Genomic DNA, 10,985 nt, shown 5'->3' with positions numbered 1-10,985 from the left:
AAAACATTATAAAGCAAACAAATTCTAGAACCAAAGAATACAATGTCTGAACTGAAATATTCAATAAAGAGCTTCATCAGCATACCAACAGTCAGATGGATAAATTATTGAACTTGAAGATAGGTTCTTTGAAATTTTCCAATCAGAGAATCAAAAAGAAAAAAAGTAAGAAAAACAATGAAGAAAGCAGATAGGACACCATCAAAGGAAGCTTTATATACATTATAAGGATCCTGGAAAGAGAAGAGAGAGAGAGACAAAGGACAGAAAGTCTATTTAAAAAAATAATGGCTGGCAACAAAAGCAATGTGTAAAGGAAAGAAAATGTCCAATGTAGTCACATCTACCCACAGGCCTCTCCTGTCCCCCTTTCTCCCCCTAAAGTTTATGTGATTGGCCTCGACTCACGTCTGACATTTGATTAGATTTCTAAGGGGCCTAAAGGAGATATTTTTACAACAGAGGGTTAGAGGCACTTGAGTAAGGACCCCACTCCCCAAAACTCTGGCAACTGTGGCATGGGGATGGGGGGATGCATTTCTGGGAAACACAACCAGCCTAGATAACAGGAACTCACAGAGACACAGAAGTTGTGACAAGTTTAGTAGTCTCTAAGTGGGTTATATCCCTTCCCCCATCACATCAGAATCTTAAACAGAAAGAGGGATCAAAGGAAAGCCAATCTCTCACACACTTTCCAGGCAGAGTAGAGGTGGGAGTCAAACCAGGGTGAGAGGAGGAGGGTGGAGATCCCTGATTGAGGTTTGGCTGATTCCTGTTAATAGCTTTCCCCTAGGGACAGGAAGCTCTAGTAAGGGGATCTTTCCTCTCTCCCCTGCATAAGACAAGCTGCCTGCCAACCCCCTTTCATGGAATGGCCTTGTCTGGGAATGCCTACCACACCTACCCTCTTCTTTTTTCCTAGTCAAACTCTTTTTACTCCTTGACCTGACTTCCTTCCTTCCCTCCAAATCTTTACTTCTGATTTCTATTTCATGGAATTTGGGATTGAAGTTAGACTACAACAGTGCCACCAACACCAAGTCTTGCAGGGAAAGAATACAAAGAAATTAGCAGAAATATGTTAATAAAAAGTTTTAAAAATAATGGCTGCAAACTCCCCAAATTCAGGGTGAGAAATGGACATCTGGGTTCATGAGTCCCAAATGTCCTTAAATAGCATGACCCTGAAAAGGTCACCAAGATACATAATTAACTTGTCAAAAGTCTAAGATAGGAGAGATTTTTGAAAGCAGAAACAGATTCATTATATACAAGAAGCCCCATAAATATTAGCAGATTTCTCAATAAAAATCTTGCAGGCCATGAGAGTGTCTGAGGATATATTCAATATTGAAGCAAAATAACTGCTAAACAAGAATACTATACCCAGAAAAACTGTCCTGAGAAACAGAAAACTCCCAAACAAGAAAAAGCTGAGGGACTTTATCACCACCAGACCTGCCTTACAAGAAATGGTAAAGGAAGTTCTTCATAGTGAAATAAAAATGAAATTAACAATGAAAAACATCTAAATATATAAAACTCAACAGTAAGGATAAATAGTCCAAGTCAGAATTTTCTAATGTTGTATGAGTGGTGGATAAACTACTATCAACTCTAGTTTAAAAGTTTTAAAAATTAATGTATTAAAACTAACTATACACAGTATTTTAAAAATGTATATTGTAATATCAATAACCTAAAATGGGTGTATGAGTAAAAGTGCAAAGTTTTGTATGCAATTGAAGTCTTTATCAGCTTAAAATAGGATGTTATAACTATAAAATACTTTATGTAAGCTCATAGATAACTACAAAGGAAAAATATGTAGTAGATAGATACACAAAAGATTAAGAAAAAAGTCACCACATCACAAAAGAAAAACAGCAAGAGAGGAAGTAAAGAATAAAGGAAATACAAGTCAGAAAACAATACAACAGCAATACTAGATCTTTACATATAAAAGATTACTTGAACAGGGATGCCTGGGTGGCTCAGCTGGTTAACAGTTGGACTTTTGATTTCGGCTCAGGTGATGATTTTCGAGTTGTAGGATTGAGCCCCATATTAGGCTCTATGCTGGGTGGGGAGTCTGCTTGTGATCCTCTCTCTCTCTTTCCCTCTCCCCCTCCCCCCAACTGGCCCACAACTGTGCACATTTCTCTCTCTCTAAAATAAATAAATAAATCTTCTTTAAAAATTAGTTAAACATAAATGCTCCAAACAAATAATATAGAAAGACTGAATCAGTAAAAACAAATTCCAGTGATATGCTACCTACAAGAGACTCACTTTAGCTTTTAAGGGGAAAACTTAGCTTTAGCTTTTAGGGGGAAACTGATGGTATGGAGAAAGGTAATCCAAGATAATGGCAGCATTATGAGCAGGGATAAGTACACTTATATCAGACAAAACAGACTTAATGTAAAAGAAGGTAAAAAGAGACAAATAAGGTTATTACACAATGATAAAAGATCAATTCATCAAGAGGATATAACAATCATAAATATTTATATACCCAATATAGGAGCACCTAAATATATCAAGCAAATACTAACACAGCTGAAAAGACAAATGCACAGCAATAAAGTAATTATACAGGATTTTAATACTCCACTATCAGCAATGGGTAGATTACCCAGACAGAAAATAAATAAAATATCAAATGTAAACAACACTATACCAAATGGACCTTACAGACAAAAAACGTTTCATCTAATACCAGCAAAATACACATTCTTCTCAAGTGCACATACAATTCTCTCCAGAATAGAATAGTATGACAACTAGAAATTAACTCCAGTAACAGGAAGTTAATTTGGAAAATTCACAAATATGTGAAAATTAAATAACACACTTCTGAACCACTAATGGGTCAAAGAAGAAATCAAAGGAAAACCCAAAAAATGACAACATACTAAAATTTGTGAGATGCAGCAAAAGCCATTCTAATAGGGAAGTTTAGAGCAATACGTGTCTAAATTTAGAAAAAAAAAAGTCTCAAATAAACAACGTCTCAAAGAATTAAAAAAAAAAGAGTAAACTAAATCTAAAGATAGGAGAAGAAAGATTGTAACAGAAATAAGTAAAAGAGACTAGAAAAACACCACAGAAGCAGGAGGGATTTATACCTGTGATGAAAGATTGGCTTAGCATAAGCAAATCAATAAATGCAATACATCACATTAACAAAATGAAGGATTAAAATCACATGATCATCTCAATGCTAAAAACATTTGACAAAATTAAAGATCCTTTCATGATAAAAGCTTTCAGCAAATTCAGCATAGAAGAAAGGCTCCTCAGCATAATAAAAGCTGTATATGACAAGTCCACATCTAACATCACATTTAATGGTTCAAAGTTGGAAGACTTTTTTAAGATTAAGAACAAGAATTTCCACACTTATCATTTCTAGCCAACATAATTAACTTAATGATCAGGAAAAAAGAAATCAAAACCACAATGAGATATCTCCTCACACCTGTTAGGATGATAGTATCAAAAAGACAAGAGATAGAGGTGCCTGGGTGGCTTAGTCAGTTGAGCATCTGATGCTTGATTTCTGCTCAGGTCACCATCTCATGGGTCATGAGATTGCAACCCAGCTGGACTCTGTGCCCAGCAGGGAGTCAGCTTGAAGATTCTCTCCCTCTGCCCCTCCCCTGACTCACCTGGGCGCCCTCTTTCTCTCTCTCTAAAATAAATAAATAAGTCATGAAAGAAAAGACGAGATAACAAATGTGGGTGATAACAAGAATGTGGAGAAAGAGAAACTTTCAGCACTATTGGTGGGAATTTAAATTGATGTAGCCATATGTAAAACTATGTGGAGATTCCTCAAGAAATTAAAAATAGAACTACTGTATAATCCAGTAATCCCACTTCTGGGTGTATATCTAAAGAAAATGAAATAAGTATCTTGAAGAGATATCCATACTCCCATATTCATTACAGCATTATTCACAAAAGCCAAGATATAGCTACAGCCTAAGTAACCATTGCTGAATGAAAAAAGAAAATGTAATACACATATATAATGGAATATTTCTCAGCCATTAAAAGAAGGAAATCCTACCACTTGCAACAACATGGATGAAACTGGAGGGTATTACACTAAGTGAAATAAGTCAGGCACAGAGTCAAATCCTTTATGACCACTTATATGTGGAATGTAAAAAAACTCATAAAAACAGAGAATATATGGAGGTTGTCAGTGACTAGGGGTGAGGAAATGGGGAGAGGTTGCTCAAAGGGTTGGAAATTTCAGTTGTAAGATAAATAAGTCCCAGGTGTCTAATGTACAGCATGGTGACTACAGTTAATAATACTATATTGTATACTTGAACTCTGCTAAGAGTAAATCTTACATGTCCTCATGATGAAAAAAAAATTTTTTTAAGGTAACTATGTAAAGTGATGGATGTATTAACTAACTTAATTGTGGTATTCATTACACAAAATATCCTAAACCATCATGTTATATACCTTTAAAAAATCATGTTTACAACCTTAATATATGTAATTTTTATTTGTCAATCACACTCCAGTAAAGCTGAGGGGTTTGAGGAAAGAAGTGTGCTATTTAACCCTTACTCATACGTACTGGGGTTCTCCAGTTATTTTTCCCTTACTGATCTCTAGTGTAATTCCACGTGGTCCGAGAATATACTTTATGTGATTTCTAGTCTTTGACACGTGCTAAGTTGTGTTTTACAGCCTGGAATGTGGTCTATCTTGGTAAATGTTCCCCGTGAATTTAAGAGGAATGTATATTCTGCTGTTGCAAATGAAGCATTCCTCAAATGTCAGATGTCAATTTTTTTTTTTTAAGATTTTATTTATTTATTCATGACAGACACAGAGAGAGAGAGGCAGAGACACAGGCAGAGGCAGAAGCAGGCTCCAGGCAGGGAATCCGACATGGGACACGATCCCGGGGTCTCCAGGATCACACCCCGGGCTGAAGGTGGTGACACCAGGGCTGCCCCAGATGTCAATTTAGATCAAGCCGATCGATGGTGCTGTTCAGTTCAACTAAAGTAGCCCTCCCTTATCCATGGTGGATAAATTCCAAGATCTCTAGCGGATGCCTGCCTGAACAAACAGATACTACCAAGGCCTATATATGCTGTTTTTTTTTCCTGTACACACACACACACACACACACACACACACACCTAGGACAAAGTTGAATATGTAAGTTAGGCACAGTAAGAGATGAATCACACCCATAATAAACTAGAATAATTATAACAATATCCTGTAGTGATAGCTACATGAATGTGCTCTCTCAAAACATCTTTTTTTTAAATATTTTATTTATTTATTCATGAGACACACACACACACAGGCAGAGGCAGAGACCCAGGGAGAGGGAGAAGCAGGCTCCATGCAGGGAGCCTGACGTGGGACTCGATCCCGGGTCTCCAGGAGCAGGCCCTGGGGGGAAGGCAGCTGGGCCACCTGGGCTGCCTTCTCTCAGAACATCTTACTGTACTGTGCTCATCCTGCCTCTCGAGATGTGAGATGATAAAACGTGTATGTGATGAGACAAGGTGAGATGAATAACATAGGCATCGTGTTGTCACTTTAGGCTACTACCGACCTTCTGAGGTTAAGTCCGCAGGAGGCTCATCAGCTTCCAGACCACAGTTGGCCGCAGGTAACTGAAACCAGGGAAAACAAAACCGTGAGTAAGGGAGTACTACTATATATCCTCGCTGATTTTCTGCCTGCTGCACCTGTCAATTACTGATAGGTGTTGAAGTGAATTTTATATAATTTTATATACTCGTCTCTCTTGGCATAGCAATTCAAGTTTTGTTTTGAGTAGGCCCCACACCCAACGTGGGGCTCGAACTCACCACCCTGAGATCAAGAGACGCGTGCTTTACCCACTGAGCCAGCCAGATGCCCCCTTAATTTTACTTCTAATTTTCTTCTCAGTGTTTCAGTCTGCTGTGTGCGCAGTGCCCTGAGGGTAACAGATTGCTAAAAAGTCATCTCTCTCCAACATTTACAGTGCCATGGAAACCAGGACCGCAAGGCCTCCTGGCCTCCAAAGCCAGACCTGAAGTCAAAGCTGGACGCCAGAAACATGTAAGACCTCCCTGCAGTGCTGGCACCCTGGAGCGGGACAGGGGGAGTGTGCAAAGGCAGTGGCTGCTTTCTGTAGTCTCAGGAAAGGGTCACAGTCAACTCCCAGATATACATTTAATTAGAAGCCTGGCCCTCAGGCCAGTGCTATGACAAGGCCTCTTTCATCGAAAGACAGAGCCCCTGAGTCTGCGGCCTGATGCTGGGGGGCCTAGCTGTTTGCACACTCCTTCTCGGTTGGTTACAGACCCTGGGACCCGCAAGCTTAAGCCCTGCTGGCCCCTAGAGCCAGGCGATGTAGGGTGTTCCCGGGCTGCAGCTGCGAAACTCAGGGCACCAGACACCAGATATTGAAGGCCCTTTCTGGAAGATACCAGTTGAGCTGGAGGGAGGCAGAGGGAGAGCACAGAGACTGCAGCCACTGGCCTCTGTCCCCTGGGGGGTACTCCCCTACCCCCCAGTGTGTCAGGCCAGAAGCCCGCTTGGGGAGCAAGGTCAGTTCACAGCTCCCAGAGTCAACAGGCCTCCTTCTCAGGAAGCCTGGGCATGTGCGTGGTGCCCTGGGAGGGCCAACGACTGTCTGACTGTCACAGTCCTTTGGGACCCAGGGATGCAAGTCTCTCCAGCCTCCACAGCCAAGGGATCAAGCGGCACCCTGACCAAAACAAGAAAAGGGAAAAAAAAAAAAAAAAAAAAAAAGAATCGCATCCGCTGGCTTTAGCAAGGCAGAGTGAGAACACTGAAGACGGTGCTATTAACCTTGAAAATAACTGCCAGTTATGTTAACAGCAAAAGTTAGCTTGCTTTCCCTTTTTCCCCCCCTCCCCAGAATAGCAGAGAACTGCAAGGTGGCCCGAGCCGCACCCGCCAAAGCTCGAGGCAAATCTGGAGAATATACGGTGGGGAAGCTCTTTTATAGCAGAAAGAGTGGGGCGGGGCTCCTACAAACAAAGAGCCCCATTGGCCTAAACTGAGAGCTGGAAGTATCGTGGCTTTTCATTGGCTAAATTGTGCCGGCCTCTCATTGCCCCCATTGTTGAAGGCCCTCTCCCCCATCCATCCCCCTTTCCCTCATCCATCTCCCCCCTTCCTTCCTCCATCTATCTCCCCCCTCCTTCCCCCATCCATCCCCACCCTCTTTCCCCCACCCATCCCCCCTCCTCCCCATCCATCCCCCGCTCCTTCCCCCATCCATCCCCCTTCCCTCATCCATCTCCCCACTCCTTCCCCATCCATCCCCCCCTCTTTCCCCCCTCCATCCCTACCCTCTTTCCCCCACCCATCCCCCCTCCTTCCCCCATCCATCCCTCCCATCTCCTCTCCCAAAAAACCTTCCTTCCTCCTGCTGTCAGGGGTGGGGTAGGAGAAATAAAGTAGTGGGATTGACCCGGGGCAGTAGGGCTGAGCGCTCTTCCGCTGGCCTCCTGACTCTGTTCCAAACAAGTCTTCCTTTTATTAATTTTCACAGTGTCCACCTAGTGGAGCCTAAAGATGGCACCTACTGGAAAGGAGGGAAGTGGGGGGCAGGGGCCTGCTGGCTCTAGCAGGGCGGAGGGAGAGCATCTCCATCCCTGGAGAATATCCCATCCAGCCCCTGCCCCTCTGATCAGGGCTTTTAAAATTAGCAACCGAGTCCCTTTTGGGTAAAGCCCAGGTGCTTCCCAAAGGGCTGCTCCTGCGCTGGGCCCCGAGAAGGGTGAGTCTGCACGCGCGCCCTTTACGAACCATTCCTCGGTTCCTCCAGCCCTTGGGGCTTGTGGATGGGAGCCCGGATGGTTTGGGGCTTACCTCCCAGTTGGTAGTGTTAAGAAGTGGGTTGCCCAGCGTGGGGTATGAGCCCTTCTCCGCATGGGGAAGCTCTGGGTGCGTGGTCTCCCACTAGGGGTGAGGTTTGCGGCAACATTGTTCTCAGCCTTCCGTACCCAGTTCCTTGTGGTTTCGCTCTCATCTGCCCCGTGGGGAGGGGGTCAGTCCATCAGTTCTCGATTCCCTACCGCCCCCCCCCCCCCAGGAAATCATTCCATATATAGCTCTAAATTCAGTCTTTCCGGGGGGGAGAAGGTGAGTTCAGAATCTCCCAATATCATCATCTTGAAATTATAACCTCTTATCGCTTCTTTTGTTTTTTTTTTCCCTTAGGATTTCCATTTCTCTGTTGACATTGCCCAGTTCGTTTTGCATGCTGCATGTTTTTGTTTTGTTTTTTTAATACAAAATAATTTACTGTGTGGGAGAAGTTTTTTTAAAGGGCACAAGGAAAAGGAGTTTATATAGATTTACCATCTACAGTTTTGTATACAACTTTAAATATGTGCAGTTTTACAGCATGTTAATTAACCTCAATGAAGCTTTACTTAAAAATCAAATAGAGGTCTTGGGTTCCCCCAATTTTTTTTATTATTTTTTTTTTTTGCACAAGGAGTCCAATGCCCTGCATCACTGAAAATTTCAAGATAATTTCTATTTGGGTCTTCAGATCAAAAAGCTGCAGGGTCCCACCAACAGGACTTTACTCCTTAGAGCACTTAGCATATTATTCATAGTTGTTTTCAAGAATCCCTAGTCTGATCATTCTAACATTCCTGCCACGTCTGGTTCCGGTGCTTGCGCCGTCTCTTCAAATTGTCTTCTTAAATACACTGGCTCCTCTAGACACCTGAAACTAACATTATGGGCCAACTGTAGTTCAATTAAAAAAAAAAATGTAACCTTGTGTGTAAACTGCACTTAAATGCAAAGAAAAGAAAAAAGAAAAAAAAGATATTCAACATAAAAAAACACACTTGCTTTTTCTTCAAATTTTACCTTTCTTTCTTCACAGCCAGAGGTGATGTGCAGGATAAAATAAATGGTCCTAAAGAGGCCTGCAGTAATGCGGTGGTGAGGTGTGGGTGGAGGGGACATGTTCTGCAATCATTCTATGATTCAGTTTCAGTCTTTTAGTGAGCTTTTACCTCTGGACTGTGAGCTTTAAAAGTTCTTGTGTTTATTTTCTTTCCCCTCAGGCCAGGTAGAATTTGAACAGTGGGCAGGCGTTGGGTATTTCTCTTCATTTAGGTCAGTTGGGCTCTGATAAGATCCTAGCAGGTGAGGCTCTGATTAACTCGTTTCTCCTGAAAACAATCCTTGTTAAGAACAGAGGGCTCTGATGTATTTTAAAAAATGGTTGCTTTTCCTCTCTCCCTTCGGAAGTATGAAGGGCTCTTTCTCTGTGTTTGCTGTGAAGACTAGTCAAGGTCCTGGAGGTAGATCCCACAGTATTGTGCCCACCACCTGATCCCTGCCCATGACCAGGTCCTCTGGAGTTGTTCACTCTGGCATTGCCCACACCAAGCCCTCAGCAATTCCTCATGTTTCAGGTTTTTCCACCGTGGCACCAGTCCTGGCTGCAGTTTCCACTCCTGGGTGTCTGTTCCGGTAAGCCACGACTCCCCATATTCCCCTGTCTCTTCAGTCTTGAGCAACCTTTGGCTCTGTATTTTCCTCTCTTAAGAATCCAAGAAGACCCACTGGTTGTCAGGCTGTGCAGCTTTTTACTTGTTAGAGTGATGAATTCCAAGCTCCTTATATGTGAAATTAGACTTGTCTTGCATTTTTCAATTGTAAGATATAAAGTATGTGTCATACCCCTTGTAGTTTTGTAGCAGTATTGGCATATAGGATGCAGTGTAAGACCCTTTCCACTCGGACTCAAGATTGGTCTTTTGGTGATGCTTTTGCAGAAGGTTAAGTCTCCAATTTGGAGGGGTGTGGTGGTAAAGGAAACCCGACCTGTTGATGATAAATGAGTGTATTTGACAAGACGTTAGCGGTATTGAAGGGTGGGTGTTGGATTGGTCAAACTAAGGGTGCCTAAGACCAGAAGAGGTGAGGAATCCTCATGGCCTATTAATGAGGATTAATAATAATCCTCATCATTTCATCAGAGAATGATCAATGTTGCCTGCAGGACGAGGGGTTAAGGATCATCATAGCTAGGTGCAAGAACTGTGGCTGCTTGAGTTTCTCATAGAGTTTGGCTGTTTTGAACTTAAGAGTATCATTGTGTTTGTTTTGCTCCCCCCTCCCCCCGAGGACTGAGGGAGGTAGAGAACAGAGAAATTTTAGTAGCAGTGTGGGTACTTGTTGAACATCCTGAATAACCTTACCACTGGAGTGAATTTCTCTGCTAGAGAGGAACAAAGGGGTTCCAGAGTGGGGAAAATGCTTTCTGGTAGCAGCTTCCCTACAGTTGTGGCCAGAGCCCATTTGCACGGAAAGGCTTCTAACCAGCCTAAAAACAAGGACACGAATGTCCTTCTTTTGTTGTAAAGGAAGGGAAAAGGGTAGTGAGCAATTGGAGAGTCTAAAAGTGGAAGAAACAGATAAGCAGGTTTTCAGGTTTTGAAATGCAGACGTGGAAGGAGAGTCCCAATTAGGGAGAATGGTGTTGTTTTCTTAGTCATGGCATTACAAGGGAGAGGCAATAGCCAAAAGGCTCTGGGTCTGGTTCTAGCAATTAAACAACTAATCCTAGAAATCCTCAGAGTTGTTTTTTGGTCTCAGGGAAAGGGGAATTAATGATGGTGTTATTGCATTCAGGGGACAGAGAGTTGTCCCTTCACAGGAGATAGCATGCCCTAGCTGATGCTCTCGAGATGGCTGAATAATTGCGTTGTGTTTTTAGAAACCTGTCCGTTGTGGGCAAAAAAGCTTGTAATAAACAAGCTGTTAAAATCAGGTGAGCAGAGAAGACAGTCATCTGCATGACGGATAAGGAGAGAATTACAGGGAAAGGTTAAATTTCTCAGGTTTGCAGAGAGTCCTAGAGAAATAATTACTGGCTTCGAGAAACCCCTGAGGCGTGGCAGTCCATGCATATTGTTAATTTTTTCCATGTGATG

Source organism: Canis lupus, chromosome 17 (genome assembly GCF_048164855.1).
Source record: "Canis lupus baileyi chromosome 17, mCanLup2.hap1, whole genome shotgun sequence".
In the NCBI taxonomy this organism is placed as follows: Eukaryota; Metazoa; Chordata; class Mammalia; order Carnivora; family Canidae; genus Canis; species Canis lupus.
Note: the sequence above shows the minus strand (reverse complement) of the source record.